This window comes from Oncorhynchus mykiss, chromosome 1 (assembly GCF_013265735.2).
Source record: "Oncorhynchus mykiss isolate Arlee chromosome 1, USDA_OmykA_1.1, whole genome shotgun sequence".
Classification (NCBI taxonomy): Eukaryota; Metazoa; Chordata; class Actinopteri; order Salmoniformes; family Salmonidae; genus Oncorhynchus; species Oncorhynchus mykiss.
Window position 1 is genome coordinate 59,194,231 of NC_048565.1, and position 14,516 is coordinate 59,208,746.

General features: G+C 43.1%; 1 protein-coding gene across 10 annotated transcripts in view; it reads right to left on the bottom strand.

Annotated features, from left to right (window-relative positions):
* The window catches only part of LOC110525695 (kinesin light chain 1), a 55,099-nt gene extending 49,858 nt beyond the window's left edge, over window positions 1-5,241 (bottom strand). For 6 of the 10 annotated variants that reach the window (XM_021606092.2, XM_021606075.2, XM_036980946.1 and 3 more), the window contains exon 1: window positions 4,941-5,241. The gene's annotated coding sequence lies outside the window, so the exon portion shown is untranslated. The remainder of the gene's footprint in view (window positions 1-4,940) is intronic. The other 4 variants (XM_021606128.2, XM_021606110.2, XM_021606120.2 and 1 more) reach the window with 1 other exon arrangement.
* Between the last annotated feature and the right edge of the window lie 9,275 nt (window positions 5,242-14,516).

Consider the following 14,516-nt stretch of genomic DNA (forward strand, 5'->3'; position numbering starts at 1 on the left):
TGAAGCTGGTTGAGAAAATGCCAAGAGTGTGCAAAGCTGTCCAGGCAAACAGTGGCTATTTGAAGTAGAGGTCGACGGATTATGATTTTTCAACGCCGATAGCGATTATTGGAGGACCAATAAAGCCGATACCGATTAAATAGGCCAATTTATTTGTATTTGTTTTGTAATAATGACAATTACAACAATACTGAATGAACACTTACTTTAACTTAATATAATACATCAATAAAAATCAACTTAGCCTCAAATAAATAACGAAACATGTTCAATTTGGTTTAAATAATGCAAATACAAAGTGTTGGAGAAGAAAGTAAAAGTGCAATATTTGCCATGTAAGAAAGCTAACGTTAAAGTTCCTTGCTCAGAACATGAGAACATATGAAAGCTGGTGGTTCCTTTTAACATGCGTCTTCAATATTCCCAGGTAAGAAGTTTTAGGTTGTAGTTATTATAGGAATTATACGACTATTTCTCTCTATACTGTATTTCATTAACCTTTCTTTGACTATTGGATGTTCTTATAGGCACTTTAGTATTGCCAGTGTAACAGTATAGCTTCCGTCCCTCTCCTCGCTCCTCCCTGGGCTCGAACCAGGAACCCAACGACAACAGCCACCCTCGAAGCAGCGTTACCCATGCAGAGCAAGAGGAACAACCACTCCAAGGCACAGAGCGAGTGAGTGACGTTTGAAACGCTATTAGCGCACGCTAACTAGCCAGCCATTTCACTTTGGTTACACCAGCCTAATCTCGGGAGTTGATATGCTTAAAGTCATAAACAGCGCAATGCTTGACGCACAACGAAGAGCTGCTGGCAAAACGCACAAAAGTGCTGTTTGAATGAATGTTAACACGCCTGCTTCTGCCTACCACCGCTCAGTCAGATACTTAGATACTTGTATGCTCAGTCAGATTATACGCAACGCATGACACCCTAGATAATATATAGGAATATCATCAACCATGTGTAGTTAACTAGTGATTATGATTGATTGATAGTTTTTTATAAGTTAAGTTTAATGTTAACTAGCAACTTACCTTGGCTTACTGCATTCGCGTAACAGGCAGTCTCCTTGTGGAGTGCAAGAAGAGGCAGGTCGTTATACTGCGTTGTAGTGAAAATCTGTCGTTCTGCCCCTGAACGAGGCAGTTAACCCACCGTTCATAGGCTGTCATTGAAAATAAGAATGTGTTCTTAACTGACTTGCCTAGTTAAATAAAGATTAAATAAAGGCGTAAAATTTTTTTTTTTTAAATCGGTGTCCAAAAATACCAATTTCCGATTGTTATGAAAACTTGAAATCGCCCTAATTAATCGGCCATTCCGATTAATCGGTCGACCTCTAATTTGAAGAATATCGAATATATTTGTGATTTGTTTAACACTTTTTTGGGTTACTACATGAGTCCATGTTTTAATCCATAGTTTTGATGTCTTCCCTATTATTCTACAATGTAGAAAAATAGTAAAAATAAAGAAACTCTGGAATGAGTAGGCATGACCAAACTTTTGACTGGTACCGTATATTACGGACCAACATTGCTTATTCTATTACTTTATGAATTTGTTATAATTATTTACTTTACGATTTTGGATTATGTGTGTATTGCTAGGTATTACTGCACGGTTGGAGCTAGAAACATAAGCACATACGCAAAAATAACAACTTATAAACTTTTAGTTGATAGTGAGTGTTTGGGTGCAGGTTGACGTCGGTCTTGAATCCTGACCTGGAGGCAGAACTGAGCGATTTCCACCAGATGGGCCGGCTACAAAGTAAAAAATGGGCTATATCGTAAAAATTTATGAAAACTAAAAATGTGCTTTTCAGTCTTAATTTAAGGTGAGGCATTAGGGTTAGCAGTGTGGTTAAGGTTAGGTTTCAAATCTTATTTTATGATTTTGTGGCTGGTTGACTCCGGCTAGTGGCCACTTCGCAAAGCTGCCTCCAGTGCAAGATTATTGACAATACATGTCACCCTGCTGTTTGGGTGTGGTACGCTTTAGCCTGACATCTCAGCTTTGAACTAACTCACCACCCACGGTATAGCCAAAACATCAATAGGCTATGAGATTAATCTTAAAATTACCATTTGTTACAACAATAAAAAGAGAACAATAGCACTGCAAAAACAAGCCAGTTTGACTGAAACCAAGACCTCTGTACCATCTCTCCAGAGAAGCATTTCCTGTCCGCTTGCTCTGGCTGCTAAACACCAGTAGATAATTCAATCTTCCTGTTTACTGCACACACACACACACATCTCTTCCTCCCCAGTGGTACCAGACACAAAGAAGCGTCAGCCAACTGGGAGGGTGTGGCAGGACATGGGACAGCTGAGAGGGAAGTGCCCATGACACAGCTCCAATTCAATAATCTGCCCTATAAGCCCCTGCCAGACCGCTTTAGGGAAGCTTTTTCCACATATGGCAGGTTTGATGGGGTCTGTTTGAGGTAGGCTGGTAGACACTGTGCTCTCTCTGTAGTCTGTAGTACAGACAGTGGCCTCACAGATAAAATATCAAAAGAGTTAAGTGTATTGCTAAAGCGAGCCAGATGTGCAGCAAATCAGATGGCACAGCATATTCGTTGGCTTCTCTGTACACGTATTGTTTGTTTACAATATAGTGATGGTTGACTTCATATGCACAGATATGAAGACAGAGAAAACAATATTTGCCTTTAACCTTTAAATTCATATGCCTTGTGACCCATGATATATAGGTCTAAAGGCCAACACAATAAGACAGTGGCCGAATAAATTCAACCACACCTTTGTTTTATCACAAAACTGGATAACAACCTCTGTCCAGTGAAGTCCACAATGCATATTGCATGTACAGTAACATGACCTACAGCATGGACAAGCAAGTTAATGTTCCTAACATTTTCGGACCACTAAACTATTAATTTAGAAGAGAGTTACCGTAAGTCGTAAAGAAAACAGGAGCTGCCTCCACTATTTCAACATCAAATCACATATGCTTAGTCTAATACAGTGTCTTCACTGACATGTTCAACCTCTCCCTCTACCGAGTCTAATACCTGCATGTTTCAAGCAGACCACCATAGTCCCTGTGCCCAAGAAAGAGAATGTAACCTGCCTAAATGACTAGCGCCCCGCCCCGTAGCACTCACGTCAGTAACCTTGAAGTGCTTTGCAAGGCTGGTTATGGCTCACAAACCCATCATCCCGGAAACCCAATCCAATTTGCATACCACAGATGACACAATCTCAATCGCCCTCCACACTGTTCTTTCCCACCTGGACAAAAGGAACACCTATGTGAGAATGCTGTTCATTGACTACAGCTCAGCGTTCAACACCATAGTGCCCACTAAGCTCATCACTAAGCTAAGGACCCTGGGACTAAACACCTCCCTCTGCAACTGGATCCTGAACTTCCTGACAGGCGGTAAATGTAGGCAACAACACATCTACCACGCTGCTCCTCAACACTGGGGCCCCTCGGGGGTGTGTGCTTAGTCCCCTCCTGTACTCCCTGTTCACCCACGACTGTGTGTGCAAGCACTCCAACACCATCATGAAGTTTGTTGACGACAACGGTGGTCGGCCTGATCACCGACAACTGCTTAACCAATTAATCCAAAAAGGTTACACTGCTGCTACTCGCTGTTTATTATCTTTGCATAGTCACTTTACCCCTACCTACATGTACAAATTACCGACTAACCTGTACCCCCGAACATTGGCTCGGTACCGGTACCCCTGTATATAGCCTCAGTATTGTTATTTGATGCAACTTTGTTTGTTTATTTGGTAAATATTTTCTTAAACTGCCATTGTTGGTTAAAGACTTGTAAGTAAGCATTTCATGGTAAGGTTGTTGTATTCGGCGACAAATACCATTTTATTTGAGTAGCTAGCAAGCAACAAGATATGCTAAATAACCTATAAAAAAAACACACTTGCGGGCAAATCAATTAGATTTGACCATTCAGACAAGTCACATGGCCAGGAATCAGATATGTATCTGAGGCTAGATTTCCTATTAAGATGGTTTGAAATGTGGCTTGAAATATACAATTCCATGTGCTTTTTTGGATGTCAAGACTGCAGGAAAAATAAGATTCCAATATGCAAATAAATAGGATTGGAGTCACTTCAAACTGCCAACGCGAACATGGCTTTAGCCTGAATCACAACCATTCCTGGAAGTATTGTGATGCTGCATCTCTTGTTTTAGAAACTGATGACAAAATGAGAAAAAAAATGTGTATAAATTGCACTAGTCACAACTACTAGCTGCGTTCAGGGAACAGGGAACGGTTATCCAACAGGGAACTTGGGAGCGCTAGAAAGAGGTCCGAGTTCGAGTTGGATAACCGTTCAAATCACAAGTCAGAGATATTCAAGTTCCCAGTTGTTTTGAACGGGGCATTGATTGAGTACAACTACGGCTGGTAGTGACTTTTCGTATCAGGTTAGGAGAGCATTTTCGCTAACCCTTTTCCTAACCTTAACCTAATTCACCTAGTTAGCTAGGTTCATTATTTTAACCTGCTGCGTAAGTTCTCCTTACCTGCTACGAAAAATTAACTTCCAATCGTAGCTGTAGTAGTTATACCACAGCTAGAACAATGACTAAATATTTGGTTATACCACTTAGCAGCTTATTTTATCCATGAAGATTATAGGTAGCTACTAGAGCATACCTAATGCGTAGAAAATTGATTGCTACAAAAACAATGCGAAATGCTTCACGCCAGTTCAAAGAAAGCTAACGTTATCTAATGAATGTTTGCTAGCATTATCAAGCTAGACAATGGTTTCACCACAACCTATGAGAATAAACTGTAAATCACCAGCAAACCACAATAATTGAGTGACATGACTTATTCTAATAATATACGTTTATGGCAGTCACACGTTGACTTGAAGAAAAATAAAATTAATATCGAACTTGGACTCACCGAGAGCTGAGACTAACAGCTGGACCAGTCCCTTTAAATCCAAAATGTCCTCTGGAAAGCGTATGCTCCCAGCAGGCTTTGCGTAGAGGTAAAATTACGTCATATTTTGTTTTCACCAGTTTGCTGGTCGGTGTATGGGTTATCGTTTTTCTTCTGTATGTTGAAGTTCGCGCACTTTACCCACAGAATACTCATTGTTCGAATACTCATTGTAACCGCACAGACCGTACTATTCGTGACGTAAATTGAGCATGTAGTATGGTTAATGGTAATAGTATGACTGGAGATGGTATGCCAAAAGTTCCCGGATGTCGTACTACATTCGCCAAAATACGAAATATACAAGCAGTGGACACTGTTTCCGTGCCTATAGGGCCCATAATGCAAATGTTCAGAAAATGGGCGTGGCTTCACAAAGTTATCAGATTTGAAGAATATGGCAAAAGTCCCACAAGAGGGCATACAAATTCATTGCTTTAAATAAATAATACAAATATTAAGAAAATGTTGAGCAATGTAATAAAGTAATGACTTTTCAAATAAGTTATGCTACACATTAAGTGTACAAATCGTATAGCATATCATAACAGCAGTAGGCACTGTTAGCTAGCTACCTAACGTTAGTTGGCTACAAATACATCGAACTTGCCAGTATATTAACTATATGCTATCTAATAGACTGCTGCGCCACTAAGGAACTGCAACTCAGTGCAAGAGGCATCACTACAGTCCTGGTTCGAATACAGACTGTATCACATCCGGCCGTGATTGGTAGTCCCATTAGGTGTAGGCCGTCATTGTAAATAAGAATTTGTTCTTAACTGACTTGCCCGGTTAAATAAAATATCCAACGTTTATTGACTTGATTATTCACGTCATTCTTAGCTAAGTGCTAAAGTTGTTGTGCATTCTCAATGGACATAAATTCTCTCTTAGCTATCTACTCCGATTTCAGAGCACTCTCTTATTAGTGTGCCGAGCGCAGAATAACTGATGAATTTACTAACGCTCAACACCTGCTGAGCATTCAACACCATAGTGCCCTCAAAGCCCATCAATAAGCTAAGGACCCTGGGACTAAACACCCTCTGCAACTGGATCCTGGACTTCCTGACGGGCCGCCCCCAGGTGGTAAGGATAGGGAACAACACACCCACCACGCTGATCCTCAACACAGGGGCCCCTCAGGGGTGCGTGCTCAGTCCCCTCCTGTACTCCCTGTTCACTCATAACTGTACGGCAGACACGACTCCAACACCATCATTAAGTTTGCAGATGACACAACAGTGGTAGGCCTGATCACTGATTACAATGACGATACAGCCTTTAGGAAGGAGGTCAGAGACCTGGCCGTGTGGTGCAAGGACAAAAACCTCTCCCTCAACGTGATCAAGACAAAGGAGATGATTGTGGACTACAGGAAAAGGAGGACTGAGCATGCCTCCATTCTCATTGACGGGGCTGTAGTGGAGTAGGTTGAGAGTGCTGTTGTGTCCACATCACCAACAAACTAACATGGTCCAAGCAAACCAAGACAGTCGTGAAGAGGGCACGACAAAACCTCTTCCCCCCAGGAGACTGAAAATATTTGGCATGGGTCCTCAGATTTTCAAAAGGTTCTACAGCTGCACCATCGAGAGCATTGGTTGCATCACTGCCTGGTATGGCAACTGCTAGTCCTCCGACCGCAAGGCAATCCAGAGGGTAGTATGTACGGTCCAGTACATCACTGGGGCCAAACTACCTGCCATCCAGGACCTCTATATCTTTCAGAGGGAGGCCCTAAAATTGTCAAAGACTCCAGCCACCCTAGTCATAGACTGTTCTCTCTGCTACAGCAAAGGCAAGCGGTAACCAGAGCGCCAAGTCTAGGTCCAAGAGGCTGCTAAACAGCTTCTACCCCCAAGCCATAAGACTCCTGAACATCTGATGAAATGGCAACCCAGACTATTTGCATTGCCCTCCCTCTTTTACACCGCTGCTACTCTCTTTTCTGTTAAAAATAAATCAGATCTGATCCCTACACAGGCTCAAGGGAGCCTGGGAGGGCACTCTGTCTTCCGACACAAGTCTTCAGATGTATAATCCTTAAGTCTCCCAAACTTTTCTGCCACAGCCACAATAATGTCCAGTTTATTTGAGTTTTTTGAGACTGGAATCGTATCTTCACTAGCTTCACTTGTTTTCTCAACTCTTTAATTTCAACTGCATAGGAGATTCGATTGACCGCTCTAACTTTTGCCACGTCAATATCCTTCACCCTTAGAAGGCACTTCAGAAACTCGGGATCATGATCCTTACCACGATTGCAATACTGTCGTCCTTCTACACATTGTTCTTCAGTATCCTCTGTCTGTCTGCACCCACTTGAAACATGGCCAAATCCTTACTTCTTTTTACACTGCAGTGGTTTGGCGACAAAAGTTCTTACAGCGTATCTTACATAACCAAGCTTCACATGCGTAGGTAGGTGCAATTTATTAAAACAACAACAGGACCAACAGATTTTCTTATTTTTCTCCATTCACCCAACGGGTAAGACGCTGGGTACCAACCACACCAGGAATTATTTTCAGGTATTCAACCTGAACATCCATCGTCACCCCTGAGATGACTCCTTTCATGAGTGCTCTGCTCTGAAGTTCAAAGCACAATACTTTTGTTGTCAGGATTCTTTTGAGGCTCACTGCAGTCTTCCTCTTGTTCTTCAGAAATACAATTAATCCAAATAAGACCCTCTGAAAGACTCAACCTTTCCCAGCACACACTTCACCATTTTCAACACCTCAAACGGGTCTCCCACACATGCATCCTTACTCAACAAACACATCCCAACAAGGAACGATTCATTATCATTCATACACGTATCCTCCACTTCAATTTTAGACAATTTCCTTTTTGTTCCAGTTTTTGACACTGCAGTTGTCCAGTCAACTTTGCTCGACGGGCTGCTTGATTCGAACTCAGCATCCACTTTAGCCATCTCTCAGGGGGAATTGGTTTGGCCTTACAGTACATTAAGTAATATCAAAGATGTTTTTTAACTAACCCAAGATAGACCACATCCTGTAGTTTCCAATGGGAGGCTAGTGCCGAGTGGGCAGGATCAAGTGTGGGGATAGATTTTTCACATTTATCCTCCCTCTTAGTGCTTTCAAAACAGCTGGGAACTTGGAAAAAAACAAGGTCAAATCATGACGTCAGTGATATTCAGGTCAGAAAGTCGGAGCTCTAGCTATGCAAATTTTTATGCCTCAGAACTGACAAATGATGCACCCAAACCAATGGAGGACTTATTTTCTAAGATTGAGCTCCCTACTATTTCCAAAGAGCAGAGGTATCTCCTTAATGCCCCTATTACCAAGGAAGAGATCATGTTTGGAAATGTGAATCTGCAAAATGGTATGGGATCAGGGTCAAATAAGCTTCTCCACTTCGGGCCTTCAAAGTTCTCGTTTGAATATTTGCTACCACCAAGATCTGCAACCACGGCGGCTCCACCCGGACCCGTGCCCTAGGCTTCCTTGCTCACCGCGGCGGCACTCCTACTCGTCCTGGCATATCCCTCGAGGCTCCCGTGGCCGGCGACGGCCGGGTATGGGCCCGACGATCCAGCGCCATCCATTTTCAGGGCTAGTTGATTCGGCAGGTGAGGACCAAACAGGTTTTGTAATGAGTTCTATAAGGAGTTCCACGGCCTGATCCTTGAGCAATTGCTTGATCTGTTTAACCACTCATTTTCAAATGACCGCATCCCTCAAACGCTGAGGGAAGCTAACATACAGTGGGGCAAAAAAGTATTTAGTCAGCCACCAATTGTGCAAGTTCTCCCACTTAAAAAGATGAGGCCTGTAATTGTCATCATAGGTACACTTCAACTATGACAGACAAAATTAGAAAAAAAATCCATAAAATCACATTGTAGGATTTTTAATGAATTTATTTGCAAATTATGGTGGAGGGGGGGGGGGGGTCAAGCGAGCGTGGGAGAAATAATTGTATTTTACTATTGACGAGGAGATGTGGGAGGACATTTGGAGATATGCAAAAACATTATATTTCTGTAATCGTACTAGAGAAATCCAATTAAGAATAATACATGTATTGCATACATCCCCAAATAGCCCAGTCTTGAATGTAAAACTGATACAGACACCCTAACACATTGTCATGTTCCACATTATAAAGACACTGGTCTAAGAAATTGCAAAAATCCTAGGGTTCGACCTAGAATTTGACACAGTCTCTTTGCAGTTAGGTCTCCCTAGTAGGCATGTTACTTCTGTGGGTAAGAGAAGCCTTTACAACATTCTTACTCTTACATTGGATACATTTTTTTTTTACCTTTATTTAACTAGGCAAGTCAGCTAAGAACAAATTCTTATTTACAATGACGGCCTACCAAAAGGCAAAAGGCCTCCAGCGGGGACCAGGGATTAAAAAGCACAACATGGTAGCAGCACAAAACATGGTACGAACATTATTGGGCACAGACAACAGCACAAAGGGCAAGAAAGTAGAGACAACAATACATCACGCAAAGCAGCCACAACTGTCAGTAAGAGTGTCCATGATTGAGTTAAAACTGTCCAGTTTGAGTGTTTGTTGCAGCTCGTTCCAGTCGCTAGCTGCAGCGAACGGAAAAGACGAGCAACCCAGGGATGTGTGTGCTTTGGGGACCTTTAACAGAACGGGTGTTGTATGTGCAGCATGAGGGCTGCAGTAGATATCTCAGATAGGGGAGAGTGAGGCCTAAGAGGGTATTATAAATAAGCAACAAATAGTGGGTCTTGCGACGGGTATACAGAAATGACCAGTTTACTGAAGAGTAAAGAGTGCAGTGATGTGTCCTACAAGAAACGTTGGTGGCAAATCTGATGGCCGAATGGCAAAGAACATCTAGCCCCTCGAGAGCACCCTTACCTGCCGATCTATAAATTACATCGCCGTAATCTAGCATGGGTAGGATGGTCATCTGAATCAGGGTTAGTTTGGCAGCTGGGGTGAAAGAGCGATTACGATATAGGAAACCAAGTCTAGATTTAACTTTAGCCTGCAGCTTTGATATGTACTGAGAGTGTACAGTGTACCGTCTAGCCATACTCCCAAGTACTTGTATGAGGTGACTACTTCCACAAATCAAATCAAATCACATTTCATGGTTAGCAGATGTTAATGCGAGTGTAGCGAAATGCTTGTACTTCTAGTTCCGACCGTGCAGTAATATCTAACAAGTAATCTAACAATTTCACAACAACTACCTTTTACACACAAGTGTAAAGGAATGAATAAGACTATGTATATATAAATATATGGATGAGCGATGGCAGAGTGGCATAGGCAAGATGCAGTAGATGGTATAGAGTACAGTATATACATATGAGATGAGTAATGTAGGGTATGTAAACATTATATAAAGTGTCATTGTTTAAAGTGACTAGTGATACATTTATTACATCAAATGTTTAATTATTAAAGTGGCTAGAGATTTGAGTTGGCAGCAGCCACTCAATGTTAGTGATGGCTGTTTAACAGTCTGATGGCCTTGAGGTAGAAGCTGTTTTTCAGTTTCTCGGTCCCAGCTTTGATGCACCTGTACTGACCTCGCCTTCTGGATGATAACGGGGTGAACAGGCAGTGGCTCGGGTGGTTGTTGTCCTTGATCTTTTTGGCCTTACTGTAACATCAGGTGGTGTAGGTGTCCTGGAGGGCAGGTAGTTTGCCCCCGGTGATGTGTTGTGCAGACCTCACTACCCTCTGGAGAGCCTTATGGTTGAGGATGGAGCAGTTGCCGTACCAGGCGGTGATACAGCCCGACAGGATACTCTTGATTGTGCATCTGTAAAAGTTTGTGAGTGTTTTCGGTGACAAGCCAAATTTCTTCAGCCTTCTGAGGTTGAAGAGGCGCTGTTGCGCCTTCTTCCCCACGCTTTCTGTGTGGGTGGACCATTTCAGTTTGTCCGTGATGAGTACGCCGAGGAACTTAAAACTTTCCACCTTCTCCACTACTCTCTCGTCAATGTGGATAGGGGGGTGCTCCCTCTGCTGTTTGCTGAAGTCCACAATCATCTAATTTGTTTTGTTGACATTGAGTTAGAGGTTATTTTCCTGACACCACACTCCGAGGGCCCTCACCTCCTCCCTGTAGGCTGTCTCGTTGTTGTTGGTAATCAAGCCTACCACTGTAGTGTCATCTGCAAACTTGATGATTGAGTTGGAGGCGTGCATGGCCACACAGTCATGGGTGAACAGGGAGTACAGGAGAGGGCTGAGAACACACCCTTGTGGGGCCCAGTGTTGAGGATCAGCGGGGTTGAGATGTGGTTTCCTACCCTCACCACCTGGGGGCGGCCCGTCAGAAAGTCCAGGACCCAGTTGCACAGGGCAGGGTCGAGACCCAGGGTCTTAATGACGGGTTTGGAGGGTACTATGGTGTTAAATGCTAATCGATGAACAACATTCTTACGTAGGTATATTCCTCTTGTCCAGATGGGTTAGGGCAGTGTGCAGTGTGATTGCGATTGCATTGTCTGTGGACCTATTGGGGCGGTAAGCAAACTGGATTGGGTCTAGGGTGTCAGGTAGGGTGGAGGTGATATGATCCTTGAATAGTCTTTCAAAGCACTTCATGATGACGGAAGTGAGTGCTATGGGGCGATAGTCGTGGATCTCAGTTACCTTAGATTTCTTGGGAACAGGAACAATAGTGGCCCTCTTGAAGCATGTGGGAACAGAAGACTGGGATAGGGATTGATTGAATATGTCCGTAAACACACCAGCCAGCTGGTCTGCGCATGCTCTGAGGAAGCAGCTAGGGATGCCATCTTGGCCGGCAGCCTTGCGAAGGGTTAACATGATTAAATGTTTTACTCACGTTGGCCGCGGTGAAGGAGAGCCTGCAGGTTTTGGTAGCGGGCCGTGTCAGTGGCACTGTATTGTCCTCAAAGCTAGCAAAGAAGTTGTTTAATTTGTCTGGGAGCAAGATGTCGGTGTCTGCGACGGGGCTGGTTTTCTTTTTGTAATCCGTGATTGACTGAAGACCCTGCCACATACGTCTCGTGTCTGAGCTGTTGAATTGCGACTCTACTTTGTCTCTATACTTACGCTTAGCTTGTTTGATGGCCCTGCGAAAGGAATAGCTACACTGTTTGTATTCGGTCATGTTTCTGGTCGCCTTGCCATGATTAAAAGCAGTGGTTCGCGATTTCAGTTTTGCTTGAATGCGGCCATCAGACCATGGTTTCTGGTTGGGGAAGGTTTTAATAGTCACCATGGGTATAACATCACCGATGCACTTGCTAATAAACTCGCTCACTGAATCAGCGTATACATCAATATTATTGTCTGAGGCTATCCGGGAACATATCCCAGTCCACGTGATCGAAGCAATCTTGAAGAGTGGAATCCAATTAGTCAGACCAACGTTGAACAGACCTGAGCATGGGCGTTTCCTGTTTTAGTTTCTGTCTATAGGCTGGGAGCAACAAAATGGAGTCCCGGTCAGATTTTCCAAAAGTAATCACACCTGTGGGGAGAGGGACATTCTTCAAACCAAACCAAATTACCTTTGTTTCGGAGCTGTTCAGAACCAGGTTAAGGGCAGAAAAAGCTTGTTGGACACAAAATCCGGGGACGGCCAGCTGAGTATAAGACTCTATTATCTGCATATAAATCAACGAGAGAGCTTCCTACTGCCTGAGCATGTTGTTGGTGTAAATTGAGAAGAGCATGTGGCCTAGGACCAAGCCTTGGGGTAAACCCTCGGTGACAGGCAGTGGCTGAGACAGCAGATTTTCTGACTTTATACACTGCACTCTTTGAGAGAGATAGTTAGCAAACCAGGCCAAAGACCCCCTTAGAGACACCAATACTCCATAGTCGGCCCACAAGAATGGAATGGTCTACAGTATCAAAAGCTTTGGCCAAGTCAACAAAAATAGCAGCACAACATTGCTTAGAATCAAGGGCAGTGGTGACATCATTGAGGACCTTTAAGGTTGCAGTGACACATCCATAACCTGAGCAGAAACCAGATTGCATACCAGGGAGAATACTATGGAAATCAAGAAAACCAGTCAGTTGATTATTGACAAGTTCTTTGACACTTTTGATAAACAGGGCAAATAGAAATAGGCCTATAACAGTTAGGATCATAGTCGATCGCCAAACATTTCTGTAAAAAACTCTCAGGCTGTTGTTGGTAGGTGCAGCCAATTCAACTGCCCTAGCGCCGGGTAGGCAAACTGTTGCCATTTCATGTGTCGGAAGGTACAAACTCTGCCTTCCCAGTGGGCCTGGAGAGGAAATCAAGTGCTCTAGGCCTCTGCTGGACAATCAGATTGCTCACATGACCGAGTCTGCAGTATCGTAGGAGGCAAGAAAGAAAGCTACGGCAAAATTGATACTGTGAAATTTCCTAATGTTTAAACCATGACTAGAGAGAGACTGTCAACGAATACAGCAAAGAGCTGCTGTTTTTCTGACTGAGTTCATGTTTAAGTTCTTAATCAGCACTGTCAACACTTCATATTCAACACTTTTATAATGCATAAAATGCATTATTTCCACTCAGTGCTACAACAAGCAGTGCAGCAGTAATGAATGAGTAGGAAAGTGTATCTATAGGCTTGCGTTGTTATTATTATTCGTGGCTTGGGTCTTTTTTAATATCAAGGAATATTTCACTTTCTCTGTTCATTGGAGTAACAACATGAATTTGTGCATGAGGCAGAAATAATGCAGTGCGACTCAAGTTTCGCCATCAGCTGGATGACGGTGTCCCGTTTTGGTCAGTGTCCGTGGAGGAAAGAGAGAGTGGAGGGATGTTGAGAGACGGATCCTCAGTCTGCTGCTCTCTCCCTCCGCTGAGACTGACCATCAGATGCAGGCACCATCAGCCCAGTAAAATAAAAAGCTAATTATTTAAATGTATGCTCACTCGGCTGTGCCTCGCAAGTAATACAACAATAGATCTATTACCGATCATATAGCCTACCTCAAATTTTGAAATCTCTCTTTTTTTTTAAAATGTCCTGAACAACAATGCATTGGCAGGTAAATTCAAGCAAAGCCAGTATGCGGTGATAATGTATTGGACCTGTGGCTTACTGTACAAACCTCATTGCTACAGTACTGTTTTTAATTGGTTAATGTTGCATAGGCTTACATTTTTTTAAGTCATGTTAATAAAGCGGTAGATCTCGGCATGCATTTTGACTCGGTGACCACTGGTCTAAACCATCTGAACCATAAGGTTTTGGGGGATTAAGTTTAGGGAGCTCCTTTAGCACCTCAGACTCAGTGACCGCCTGCAGGGAGAAACTTTGTAGCGGGGAAAGGGGAAAAAGAGGGAGGAGCATCGGGGCTAGTCATGTTAGAAGGGGTGGGAGATGAGGAAGTGTTGGACTGGCAAGGAGGCATGACTGAGTCAAATAGGAACCCTGACTTAATGAAGTAGTGATTAAAGAGCTCAGCCATATGTTTCTTGTCAGTAACAACGACATCATCAACATTAAGGGATATGGGTAGCTGTGAGGAGGAGGGTTTATTCTCCAGGTCTTTAACTGTTTTCCAGAA